The 17,336-nt window shown below is 18.8% G+C and overlaps 1 long non-coding RNA gene across 1 annotated transcript in view; it reads left to right on the plus strand.

Moving 5' to 3' along the window:
* LOC133546568 (uncharacterized) overlaps positions 1 to 16,879 on the plus strand; it is a 44,756-nt gene extending 27,877 nt beyond the window's left edge. Inside the window, exon 2 of the long non-coding RNA XR_009805239.1 lies at positions 16,436 to 16,879. This is a non-coding gene — a long non-coding RNA (uncharacterized LOC133546568). The remainder of the gene's footprint in view (positions 1 to 16,435) is intronic.
* Positions 16,880 to 17,336: the final 457 nt, after the last annotated feature.

Here is a 17,336-nt window from a genome sequence, read left to right on the forward strand (position 1 = left end):
TTTAATATTAATACACTAAACATGTATTTAATATTCATAAACTAAACATGTATTTAACATTTATACACTAAACATGTATTTAATATTCATACACTAAACATGTATTTAATTTTTAATAAACTAAACATATATTTAATATTAATACACTAAACATGTATTTAATATTTATACACTAAACATGTAATTATTATTCATACACTAAACATGTAGTTATTATTCGTACACTAAACATGTATTTAATATTAATACAGTAAACATGTATTAAATATTTATACACTAAACATGTATTTAATATTCATTCAATAAACATGTAGTTATTATTCTTACACTTAATATGTATTTAATATTCATACAAAAACATGTATTTAATTTTAATAAACTAAACATATATTTAATATTAATACACTAAACATGTATTTAATATTCATACACTAAAGGTGTATTTAATATTCATACACTAAACATGTGTTTAATATTAATACACTAAACATGTATTTAATATTAATACAAAAACATGTATTTAATTCTAATAAACTATATATATTTAATATTGATACACTAAACATGTATTTAATATTCATAAACTAAATATATATTTAATATTAATATACTAAACATGTATTTAATATTCATACACTAAACGTGTATTTAATATTAATACAAAAACATGTATTTAATTGTAATAAACTAAATATATATTTAATATTAATACACTAAACATGTATTTAATATTCATAAACTAAACATGTATTTAACATTTATACACTAAACATGTAGTTATTATTTATACACTAAACATATATTTAATATTAATACACTAAACATGTATTTAATATTAATACACTAAACATGTATTTAATATTTATACAGTAAACATGTATATAATATTCATACACTAAACATGTATTTAATATTAATACACTAAAGATGTATTTAATATTAATACAAAAACATGTATTTAATTTTAATAAACTAAACATATATTTAATATTATTACACTAAACATGTATTTAATATTTATACACTGAACATGTATTTAATATTCATACACTAAACATTTAGTTATTATTTATACACTAATCATGTATTTAATATTAATACACTAATCATGTATTTAATATTTATACACTAAATATGTATTTAATATTCATACACTTAACATGTATTTAATATTTATACACTAAATATGTATTTAATATTCATACATTAAAAATGTATTTAATATTTATACACTGAACATGTATTTAATATTCATACATTAAACATGTATTTAATATTCATACACTAAACATGTATTCAATATTTATACACTAAACATGTATTTAATATTCATACACTAAACATGTATTTAATATTCATACACTGAACATGTATTTAATAATCATATACTAAACGTATATGTAATCATATACTAATCATATATTTAATATTCATTTAGTAAACATGTATTTATTATCCTCTAAATAAGGCACACTTGGAAATAATGAATTTCTTTATGCGTGCAGTTGCGGCAGAAGTCCACAGGAGGACGCAGGTTCCCTCTTAATAAGTCCGGTCCTCTCCGTCTCATACACTTATATTTATACACTAAACATGTATTTAATATTAATACACTAAACATGTATTTAATATTTATACACTAAACATGTATTTAATATAATACAAAAACACGTATTTGATTTTAATAAACTAAACATATATTTAATATTCATACACTAAACATGTATTTAACATTTATACACTAAACATGTATTTAATATTCATACACTAAACATGTATTTAATATTAATACACTGAACATATATTTAATAATCATATACCAAACATGTATGTAATTATATACTACTCATATGTTTAATATTCATACAGTAAACATGTATTTAATATTCATACACTAAACATGTATTTAATATTCATACACTAAACATGTATTTAATATTAATACACTGAACATGTATTTAATAATCATATACCAAACATACATGTAATTATATACTACTCATATATTTAATATTCATACAGTAAACATGTATTTATTATCCTCTAAATAAGGCACACTTGGAAATAATGAATTTCGTTATGTGTGCAGTTGCGGCAGAAGTCCACAGGAGGGCGCACGTTCCCTCTTAATAAGTCCGGTCCTCTCCGTCTCTCTCTCTCTCTTTTTCCTTTTTTTTTGTTTCTTTTATTTTTTTTTTACATAAGTTTGGTTTCTCATACACTTATATTTATACACTAAACATGTATTTAATATTAATACACTAAACATGTATTTAATATGAATACACTAAATATGTATTTATTATATATCCACTAAACATGTATTGAATATTCATACACTAAACATGTATTTAATATGCATACACTAAACATGTATTTAATATTCATACACTAAACATGTATTTAATATTCATACACTAAACATGTAGTTATTATTCATACACTAAACATGTATTTAATATTAATACACTAAACATGTATTTAATATTAGTACAAAAACATGTATTTAATTTTAATAAACTAAACATATATTTAAAATTAATACAATAAACATGTATTTAATATTAATACAAAAACATGTATTTAATTGTAATAAACTAAATATATATTTAATATTAATACACTAAACATGTATTTAATATTAATACACTAAACATGTATTAAATATTCATACACTAAACATGTATTTAATATTCATTCAATAAACATGTAGTTATTATTCTTACACTTAATATGTATTTAATATTAATACAAACACATGTATTTAATTTTAATAAACTAAACATATATTTAATATTAATACAGTAAACATGTATTTAATATTGTTACACTAAACGTGTATTTACTATTTATACACTAAAAGTGTATTTAATATTCATACACTAAACATGTATTTAATATTAATACACTAAACATGTATTTAATATTTATACACTAAACATGTATTTAATATTAATACAAAACATGTATTTAATTTTAATAAACTAAATATATATTTAATATTAATACACTAAACATGTATTTAATATTCATACACTAAACCTGTAGTTATTATTCATACACTAAACATGTATTTAATATTAATACACTAAACCTGTATTTAATATTTATACACTAAACATGTATTTAATATTAATACAAAAACATTTATTTAATGTTAATAAAAAAACATGTACTTAATTTTGATAAACTAAACACATATTTAATATTAATACACTAAACATGTATTTAACATTCATACACTAAACATGTATTAAATATTCATACACTAAACATGTATTTAATATTCATTCAATAAACATGTAGTTAATATTCATACACCAAACATGTATTTAATATTAATACACTAAACATGTATTTAATTTTTATACACTAAACATGTATTTAATATTAATACAAAACATGTATTTAATTTTAATAAACTAAATATATATTTAATATTAATACACTAAACATGTATTTAATATTCATAAACTAAACATGTATTTAACATTGTTACACTAAACGTGTATTTACTATTTATACACTAAAAGTGTATTTAATATTAATACACTAAACATGTATTTAATATTAATACACTAAACATATATTTAATATTTATACACTAAACATGTATTTAATATTCATATACTAAACATGTATTTAATATTAATACACTAAACATGTATTTAATTTTTATACACAAAACATGTATTTAATATTAATACAAAACACGTATTTAATTTTAATAAACTAAATATATATTTAATATTAATACACTAAACATGTATTTAATATTCATAAACTAAACATGTATTTAACATTTATACACTAAACATGTATTTAATATTTATACACTAAACCTGTAGTTATTATTCATACACTAAACATGTATTTAATATTAATACACTAAACCTGTATTTAATATTTATACACTAAACATGTATTTAATAATAATACGAAAACATTTATTTAATTTTAATAAAGTAAACACATATTTAATATTAATACACTAAACATGTATTTAATATTTATACACTAAACATGTATTTAATATTTATACACTAAACATGTATTTAATATTAATACACTAAATATTTATTTATTAATTTTCCACTAAAGATGTATTTAATATTCATAAACTAAACATGCATTTAATATTCATACACTAAATGTGTATTTAATATTAATACAAAAACATGTATTTAAGTTTAATAAACTAAACATATATTTAATATTAATACACAAACATGTATTTAATATTCATACACTAAACATGTATTTAATATTCATACACTAAACATGTATTTAATATTCATACACTAAACATGTATTTAATATTTATACACTAAACATGTATTTAATATTCATACACTAAACATGAATTTAATATTCATACACTAAACATGTATTTAATATTTATACACTAAACATGTATTTAATATTCATACACTAAACATGTATTTAATATTAATACACTGAACATGTATTTAATAATCATATACCAAACATATATGTAATTATATACTAATCATATATTTAATATTCATACAGTAAACATGTATTTATTATCCTCTAAATAAGGCACACTTGAAAATAATGAATTTCTTTATGTGTGCAGTTGCGGCAGAAGTCCACAGGAGGGCGCACGTTCCGTCTTAATATGCCCGGTCCCCTCCGTCTCTCTCTCTCTCTTTTTCCTTTTTTTTGGTTTCTTTTATTTTTTTTTTACATAAGTTTGGTTTCTCATACACTTATATTTATACACTAAACATCTATTTAATATTAATACATTAAACATGTATTTAATATTTATACACTAAACATGTATTTAATATTAATACAAAAACATGTATTCAATTTTAATACACTAAACATATATTTAATATTAATACACTAAACATGTATTTAATATTTATACACTCAACATGTTTTTAATATTAATACACTAAACATGTATTTAATATTAATACAAAAACATGTATTTAATTTTAATAAACTAAACATTTAATATTAATACACTGAACATGTATTTAATATTCATACACTAAACATGTAGTTATTATTCATACACTAAACTGGTATTTAATATTAATACACTAAACCTGTATTTAATATTTATACACTAAACATGTATTTAATATTAATACACTAAACATGTATTTAATATTTATACACTAAACATGTATTTAATATTAATACACTAAATATATATTTATTATATATCCACTAAACATGTATTTAATATTCATACACTAAACATGTATTTAATATTCATACACTAAACGTGTATTTAATATTCATACACTAAACATGTATTTAATATTAATACAAAAACATGTATTTAAGTTTAATAAACTAAACATATATTTAATATGAATACACTAAACATGTATTTAATATTAATACAGTAAACATGTATTGAATATTCATACACTAAACATGTATTTAATATTAATAGACTAAACATGTATTTAATATTTATACACTAAACATGTATTTAATATTAATTCAAAAACATGTATTTAATTTTAATAAACTAAACATGTATTTAACATTCATACACTAAACATGAATCCGATATTAATACACTAAATATGTATTTGAGATTTATACACTTAACATGTATTTAATATTAATACAAAAACATGTATTTAATTTTAATAAACTAAACATATATTTAATATTATTACACTAAACATATATTTAACATTTATACACTAAACTTGAATTTAATATTAATACACTAAACATGTATTTGAGATTTATACACTTAACATGTATTTAATCTTAATACAAAAACATGTATTTAATATTTATACACTAAACATGTATTTAATATTTATACACTAATCATGTATTTAATATTAATACTCTAATCATGTATTTAATATTTATACACTAAATATGTATTTAATATTTATACACTTAACATGTATTTAATATTTATACACGAAACATGTATTTAATATTTATACACTAAACATGTATTTAATATTCATACATTAAACATGTATTTAATATTCATACACTAAACATGTATTTAATATTAATACACTAAACATGTATTTAATATTAATACACCAAACATGTATTTAATATTTATACACTAGTCATGTATTTAATATTAATACTCTAATCATGTATTTAATATTTATACACTAAATATGTATATAATATTTATACACTTAACATGTATTTAATATTTATACACGAAACATGTATTTAATATTTATACACTAAACATGCATTTAATATTCATACATTAAACATGTATTTAATATTCATACACTAAACATGTATTTAATATTCATACATTAAACATGTATTTAATAATCATACACTAAACATGTATTTAATATTCATACACCAAACATGTATTTAATATTAATACACTGATTATGTATTTAATATTAATACACTGATTATGTATTTAATAATCATATACTAAACGTATATGTAATTATATACTAAACATATATTTAATATTCATACAGTAAACATGTATTTATTATCCTCTAAATAAGGCACACTTGGAAATAATGAATTTCTTTATGTGTGCAGTTGCGGCAAAACTCCACAGGAGGGCGCACGTTCCCTCTTAATAAGTCCGGTCCTCTCCGTCTCTCTCCGTCTCTCTCTCTCTCTCTTTTTCCTTTTTTTTTGTTTCTTTTATTTTTTTTTACATAAGTTTGGTTTCTCATACACTTATATTTATACACTAAAGATGTATTTAATATTATTACACTAAACATGTATATAATATTTATACACTAAACATGTATTGAATATTCATACACTAAAGATGTATTTAATATTAATAAACTAAACATGTATTTAATATTCATACACTAAACGTGTATTTAATATTCATACACTAAAATGGAATTTAATAATAGACTAAACATGTATTTAATATTTTCACACTAAACATGTATTTAATATTAATACACTAAATATGTATTTAATATTTATACACTAAACATGTAGTTATTATTCATACACTAAACATGTATTTAATATTAATACACTAAACATTTATTTAATATTCATACACTAAACATGTATTTAATATTTATACACTAAACATGTATTTAATATTAATACAAAAACATGTATTTAATTTGAATAAACTAAATATAAATTTAATATTAATACACCAAACATGTATTTAATATTCATACACTAAACATGTAGTTATTATTCATACACTAAACATGTATTTAATATTAATACACTAAACCTGTATTTAATATTTATACACTAAACATGTATTTAATATTTATACACTAAACATGTATTTAATATTTATACAAAAACCTGTATTTAAGTTTAATAAACTAAACATATATTTAATATTAATACACTAAACATGTATTTAATATTAATACACTAAATATGTATTTATTATATATCCATTAAACATGTATTGAATATTCATACACTAAACATGTATTTGATATGCATACACTAAACATGTATTAAATATTCATACACTAAACATGTATTTAATATTCATACACTAAACATGTATTTAATATTAATACACTAAACATGTATTTAATATTTATACACTAAACATGTATTTAATATTAATACAAAAACATGTATTTAATTTTAATAAACTAAACATATATTTAATATTCATAGACTAAACATGTATTTAACATTTATACACTAAACTTGTATTTAATATTAATACACTAAACATGTATTTAATATTAATACACTAAACATGTATTTAATATTAATACAAAAACATATATTTAATTTTAATAAACTAAACATATATTTAATATTAATACACTAAACATGTATTTAATATTAATACAAAAACATGTATTTAATTTTAATAAACTAAATATATATTTAATATTCATACACTAAACGTGTATTTAATATTCATACACTAAACATGTATTTAATATTAATACACTAATAATGTATTTAATATTCATACACTAAATATGTATTTAATATTTATACACTAAACATGTATTTAATATTCATACATTAAAAATGTATTGAATTTTCATACAATAAACATGTATTTAATATTATACACTAAACATGCATTTAATATTCATACACTAAACATGTATTTAATATTCATACACTAAACATGTATTCAATATTTATACACTAAACATGTATTTAATATTCATACATTAAACATGTATTTAATATTCATACACTAAACATGTATTTAATATGTACACACTAAACATGTATTTAATATTCATACACTAAACATGTATTTAATATTTATACAAAAACATGTATTTAATTTTAATAAACTAAACATATATTTAATATCAATACACTAAACATGTATTTAATATTTATACACTAAACATGTATTTAATATTCATACACTAAACATGTAGTTATTATTTATACACTAAACATGTATTTAATATTAATACAAAACATGTATTTAATTTTAATAAACTAAATATATATTTAATATTAATACACTAAACATGTATTTAATATTCATAAACTAAACATGTATTTAGCATTTATACACCAAACATGTATTTAATATTCATACACTAAACATGTATTTAATTTTTAATAAACTAAACATATATTTAATATTAATACACTAAACATGTATTTAATATTTATACACTAAACATGTATTTAATATTCATACACTAAACATGTAGTTATTATTCATACACTAAACATGTATTTAATATTAATACAGTAAAGATGTATTAAATATTTATACACTAAACATTTATTTAATATTCATTCAATAAACATGTAGTTATTATTCTTACACTTAATATGTATTTAATATTAATACAAAAACATGTATTTAATTTTAATAAACTAAACATATATTTAATATTAATACAGTAAACATGTATTAAATATTTATACACTAAACATGTATTTAATATTAATACAAAAACATGTATTTAGTTTTAATAAACTAATCATATATTTAATATTAATACAGTAAACATGTATTTAATATTTTTACACTAAACGTGTATTTAATATTTATACACTAAAAGTGTATTTAATATTAATACACTAAACATGTATTTAATATTAATACACTAAACATGTATTTAATATTTATACACTAAAAATGTATTTAATATTCATAAACTAAACACGTATTTAACATTTATACACTAAACATGTATTTAATATTCATACACTAAACATGTAGTTATTATTTATACACTAAACATGTATTTAATATTCATAAACTAAACATGTATTTAATATTTATACACCAAACATGTATTTAATATTAATACAAAACATGTATTTACGTTTAATAAACTAAACATTTATTTAATATTAATACACTAAACATGTATTTAATATTTATACAGTAAACATGTATTGAATATTCATACACTAAACATGTATTTAATATTATACACTAAACATGCATTTAATATTCATACACTAAACATGTATTTCATATTCATACACTAAACATGTATTTAATATTAATACAAAAACATGTATTTAATTTTAATAAACTAAACATATATTTAATATTATTACACTAAACATGTATTTAATATTTATACACTGAACATGTATTTAATAGTTATACACTAATCATGTATTTAATATTAATACGCTAGTCATGTATTTAATATTCATACACTTAAAATGTATTTAATATTTATTCACGAAACGTGTATTTGAGATTTATGCACTTAACATGTATTTAATATTAATACAAAAACATGTATTTAATTTTAATAAACTAAACATATATTTAATATTATTACACTAAACATGTATTTAATATTCATACACTAAACATGTATTTAATATTCATACACTAAACATGTATTTAATATTTATACACTAAACATGTATTTAATATTCATACATTAAAAATGTATTTAATATTCATACACTAAACATGTATTTAATATTCATACATTAAACATGTATTTAATATTCATACACTAAACATGTATTTAATATTCGCACACGAAACATGTATTTAATATTTATACACTAAACATATATTTAATATTCGTACATTAAACATGTATTTAATATTCATACACTAAACATGTATTTAATATTAATACACTAAACATGTATTTAATATTCATTCAATAAACATGTAGTTATTATTCTTACACAAAATATGTATTTAATATTAATACAAAAACATGTATTTAATTTTAATAAACTAAACATAAATTTAATATTAATACACTAAACATGTATTTAATATTTATACACTAAACATGTATTTAATATTCATACACTAAACATGTAGTTATTATTTATACACTAAACATGTATTTAATATTAATACAGTAAACATGTATTAAATATTTATACACTAAACATGTATTTAATATTAATACAAAACATGTATTTAATTTTAATAAACTAAATATGTATTTAATATTAATACACTAAACATGTATTTAATATTTTTACACTAAACGTGTATTTAATATTCATACACTAAAAGTGTATTTAATATTCATACACTAAACATGTGTTTAATATTAATACACTAAACATGTATTTAATATTCATAAACTAAATACATACTTAATATTAATACACTAAACATGTATTTAATATTAATACACTAAACATGTATTTAATATTTTTACACTAAACATGTATTTAATATTCATACACTAAACATGTATTTAATATTCATAAACTAAATATATACTTAATATTAATACACTAAACATGTATTTAATATTAATACACTAAACATGTATTTAATATTTTTACACTAAACAGGTATTTAATATTCATACACTAAACATGTATTTAATATTCATACACTAAACATGTATTTAATATTCATAAACTAAATATATACTTAATATTAATACACTAAACATGTATTTAATATTAATACACTAAACATGTATTTAATATTTTTACACTAAACATGTATTTAATATTCATACACTAAACATGTATTTAATATTCATAAACTAAATATATACTTAATATTAATACACTAAACATGTATTTAATATTTATACACTAAACATGTATTTAATATTTTTACACTAAACATGTATTTAATATTCATACACTAAACATGTATTTAATATTCATAAACTAAATATATACTTAATATTAATACACTAAACATGTATTTAATATTAATACACTAAACATGTATTTAATATTTTTACACTAAACATGTATTTAATATTCATACACTAAACATGTATTTAATATTCATACACTAAACATGTATTTAATATTAATACAAAAACATGTATTTAATTGTAATAAACTAAATATATATTTAATATTAATACACTAAACATGTATTTGATATTCATAAACTAAACATGTATTTAACATTTATACACTAAACATGTATTTAATATTCATACACTAAACATGTAGTTATTATTTATACACTAAACATGTATCTAATATTAATACACTAAACGTGTTTTTAATTTTAATAAACTAAACACATATTTAATATTATTACACTAAACGTGTATTTAATATTTATACACTGAACATGTAGTTAATATTCATACACTAAACATTTAGTTATTATTTATACACTAAACATGTATTTAATATTAATACACTAAACATGTATTTAATATTAATACACTAAACATGTATTTAATTTTTATACACTAATCATGTATTTAATATTAAAACACTAATCATGTATTTAATATTTATACACTAAATATGTATTTAATATTCATACACTTAACATGTATTTATTATTTATACACTAAATATGTATTTAATATTCATACATTAAAAATGCATTTAATATTCATACATTAAACATGTATTTAATATTTATACACTAAACGTGTATTTAATATTCATACATTAAACATGTATTTAATATTCATACACTAAACATGTATTTAATATTTATACACTAAACTTATATTTAATATTCAATCACTAAACATGTATTTAATATTTATACACTAAACATGTATTTAATATTTATACACTAAATATGTATTTAATATTCATACACTAAACATGTATTTAATATTAATACACTGAACATGTATTTAATAATCATATACTAAACGTATATGTAATCATATACTAATCATATATTTAATATTCATTTAGTAAACATGTATTTATTATCCTCTAAATAAGGCACACTTGGAAATAATGAATTTCTTTATGTGTGCAGTTGCGGTAGAAGTCCACAGGAGGGCGCACGTTCCCTCTTAATAAGTCCGGTCCTCTCCGTCTCTCTATCTCTCTCTTTTTCCTTTTTTTTTGTTTCTTTTTTTTTTTTTTACATAAGTTTGGTTTCTCATACACTTATATTTATACACTAAATATATATTTAATATTAAGACACTAAACACGTATTTCATATTAATACACTAAACATGTATTTAATATTTTTACACTAAACATGTATTTAATATTCATACACTAAACATGTATTTAATATTCATACACTAAACATGTATTTAATATTAATACAAAAACATGTATTTAATTGTAATAAAGTAAATATATATTTAATATTAATAAACTAAACATGTATTTAATATTCATAAACTAAACATGTATTTAACATTAATACACTAAACATGTATTTAATATTCATACACTAAACATGTAGTTATTATTTATACACTAAACATATATTTAATATTAATACACTAAACATGTATTTAATATTCATACACTAAACATGTATTTAATATTAATACAAAAACATGTATTTAATTTTAATAAACTAAACATATATTTAATATTATTACACTAAACATGTATTTAATATTCATACACTGAACATGTATTTAATATTCATACACTAAACATTTAGTTATTATTTATACACTAAACATTAATTTAATATTAATACACTAAACATGTATTTAATATTAATACACTAAACATGAATTTAATATTCATACATTAAACATGTATTTAATATTTATACACTAAACATGTATTTAATATTCGTACACTAAACATGTATTTAATATTTATACACTAAACATGTATTTAATATTTATACAAAAACATGTATTTAATTTTAATAAACTAAACATATATTTAATATTAATACACTAAACATGTATTTAATATTTATACACTAAACATGTGTTTAATATTCATACACTAAACATGTAGTTATTATTTATACACTAAACATGTATTTAATATTAATACACTAAACATGTATTTAATATTAATACACTAAACATGTATTTAATAATTTTTACACTAAACATGTATTCAATATTCATACACTAAACATGTATTTAATATTCATACACTAAACATGTATTTAATATTAATACAAAAACATGTATTTAATTGTAATAAACTAAATATATATTAAATATTAATAAACTAAACATGTATTTAATATTCATAAACTAAACATGTATTTAACATTAATACACTAAACATGTATTTAATATTCATACACTAAACATGTATTTAATATTTTTACACTAAACATGTATTTAATATTCATACACTAAACATGTATTTAATATTCATAAACTAAATATATACTTAATATTAATACACTAAACATGTATTTAATATTAATACACTAAACATGTATTTAATATTCATACACTAAACATGTATTTAATATTAATACAAAAACATGTATTTAATTGTAATAAACTAAATATATATTTAATATTAATACACTAAACATGTATTTGATATTCATAAACTAAACATGTATTTAACATTTATACACTAAACATGTATTTAATATTCATACACTAAACATGTAGTTATTATTTATACACTAAACATGTATTTAATTTTAATAAACTAAACACATATTTAATATTATTACACTAAACGTGTATTTAATATTTATACACTAAACATGTATTTAATATTAATACACTAAACATGTATTTAATTTTTATACACTAATCATGTATTTAATATTAATACACTAATCATGTATTTAATATTTATACACTAAATATGTATTTAATATTCATACACTTAACATGTATTTATTATTTGTACACTAAATATGTATTTAATATTCATACATTAAAAATGCATTTAATATTCATTAACTAAACATGTATTTAATATTCATACATTAAACGTGTATTTAATATTTATACACTAAACGTGTATTTAATATTCATACATTAAACATCCATATATATATATATATATGTATTTAATATTCATACACTAAACATGTATTTAATATTTATACACTAAACTTATATTTAATATTCAATCACTAAACATGTATTTAATATTTATACACTAAACATGTATTTAATATTTATACACTAAATATGTATTTAATATTCATACACTAAACATGTATTTAATATTAATACACTGAACATGTATTTAATAATCATATACTAAACGTATATGTAATCATATACTAATCATATATTTAATATTCATACAGTAAACATGTATTTATTATCCTCTAAATAAGGCACACTTGGAAATAATGAATTTCTTTATGTGTGCAGTTGCGGCAGAAGTCCACAGGAGGGCGCACGTTCTCTCTTAATAAGTCCGGTCCTCTCCGTCTCTCTCTCTCTCTTTTTCCTTTTTTTTGTTTCTTTTATTTTTTTTACATAAGTTTGGTTTCTCATACACTTATATTTATACACTAAACATGTATTTAATATTAATACACTAAACATGTATTTAATATTTATACACTAAACATGTATTTAATATTAATACAAAAACACGTATTTAATTTTAATAAACTAAACATGTATTTAATATTAATTCACTAAACATGTATTTAATATTTATACACTAAACATGTATTTAATATTAATACAAAAACACGTATTTAATTTTAATAAACTAAACATATATTTAATATTCATACACTAAACATGTATTTAACATTTATACACTAAACATGTATTTAATATTAATACACTAAACATGTATTTAATATTAATACACTAAACATGTATTTAATATTAATACAAAAACATGTATTTAATTTTAATAAACTAAACATATATTTAATATTAATACACTAAATATGTATTTAATATTAATACAAAAACATGTATTTAATTGTAATAAACTAAACACATATTTAATATTAATACACTAAACATGTATTAAATATTCATACACTAAACATGTATTTAATATTCATTCAATAAACATGTAGTTACTATTCTTACACTTAATATGTATTTAATATTAATACAAACACATGTATTTAATTTTAATAAACTAAACATATATTTAATATTAATACAGTAAACATGTATTTAATATTGTTACACTAAACGTGTATTTACTATTTATACACTAAAAGTGTATTTAATATTAATACACTAAACATGTATTTAATATTAATACACTAAACATGTATTTAATATTTATACACTAAACATGTATTTAATATTAATACAAAACATGTATTTAATTTTAATAAACTAAATATATATTTAATATTAATACACTAAACATGTATTTAATATTCATAAACTAAACATATATTTAACATTCATACACTAAACATGTATTTAATATTCATACACTAAACCTGTAGTTATTATTCATACACTAAACATGTATTTAATATTAATACACTAAACCTGTATTTAATATTTATACACTAAACATGTATTTAATATTAATACAAAAACATTTATTTAATTTTAATAAAGTAAACACATATTTAATATTAATACACTAAACATGTATTTAATATTCATACACTAAACATGTATTTAATATTTATACACTAAACATGTATTTAATATTAATACACTAAATATGTATTTAATATTAATACACTAAATATGTATTTACTATTCATCCACTAAACCTGTATTTAATATTTATACACTAAACATGTATTTAATATTAATACAAAACATGTATTTAAGTTTAATAAACTAAACATATATTTAATATGAATACACTAAACATGTATTTAATATTCATACACTAAACATGTATTTAATATTCATACACTAAACATGTATTTAATATTTATACACTAAACATGTATTTAATATTTATACACTAAATATGTATTTAATATTCATACACTAAACATGTATTTAATATTAATACACTGAACATGTATTTAATAATCATATACTAAACGTATATGTAATCATATACTAATCATATATTTAATATTCATTTAGTAAACATGTATTTATTATCCTCTAAATAAGGCACACTTGGAAATAATGAATTTCTTTATGTGTGCAGTTGCGGCAGAAGTCCACAGGAGGGCGCACGTTCCCTCTTAATATGTCCGGTCCTCTCCGTCTCTCTCTCTCTCTTTTTCCTTTTTTTTGTTTCTTTTATTTTTTTTTTTTACATAAGTTTGGTTTCTCATACACTTATATTTATACACTAAATATGTATTTAATATTAATACACTAAACATGTATTTAATATTTATACACTAAACATGTATTTAATATTAATACAAAAACATGTATTTTCCCAGATCAGGACATTCACTCCTGCTGCAGCTGCCAGAGGGAGTTCTCCGCCTCTCGCCTCTCCATCCACCACTGCCGCGCCTGCGGTCAAGGCGTGTGCGAGGACTGCTCGCAGGAGCGGCGCACAGTGCCCTCCAGGGGGTGGAATCACCCCGTGAGGGTGTGCAGCGTTTGCAGCCAGAAGACTGGAGAACTCTAACAGGAGCATAAAAAGAGGACATTTTGGTGGCATTTCCATTTTGTACTTGCAGTCGATCAGTTGATGACTAAAGGCTACGTTCACACTGCAGGGTAAACTCTTAATTCGGATGTTTTGTTAAATCCCATCTTTTTATGTAGTCATAAAGTGTTTTGTAATGTCAACAAAATGTGTCCCTGAAGTGACACACATGTAATGACATCACACACAACGCAGTGTGTTCACTGAAGTAAACTTGGCTCCAATTCCAGTACGTTTCACTCTTGGCACATTTGTGGCAATTTCAAGGATTTTCTGCAAATTTTTTTTAACCAAATTATGTTTTGCATGAGATTAATTTTGCCTCTTGCATAGTGATTTAGGGCTATATAAGTAAACATTGATTGATTGATTGATATTTAATTTTAATACACTAAACATATATTTAATATTAATACACTAAACATGTATTTAACATTCATACACTAAACATGTATTCAACATTCATACACTAAACATGTTTTTAATATTAATACACTAAACATGTATTTAATATTAATACAAAAACATGTATTTAATTTTAATAAACTAAACATATATTTAATATTAATACACTAAACATTTATTTAATGTTAATACAAAAACATGTACTTAATTTTGATAAACTAAACACATATTTAATATTAATACACTAAACATGTATTAAATATTCATACACTAAACATGTA

The sequence above is a fragment of the Nerophis ophidion genome, unplaced genomic scaffold (assembly GCF_033978795.1).
Source record: "Nerophis ophidion isolate RoL-2023_Sa unplaced genomic scaffold, RoL_Noph_v1.0 HiC_scaffold_32, whole genome shotgun sequence".
Classification (NCBI taxonomy): domain Eukaryota; kingdom Metazoa; phylum Chordata; class Actinopteri; order Syngnathiformes; family Syngnathidae; genus Nerophis; species Nerophis ophidion.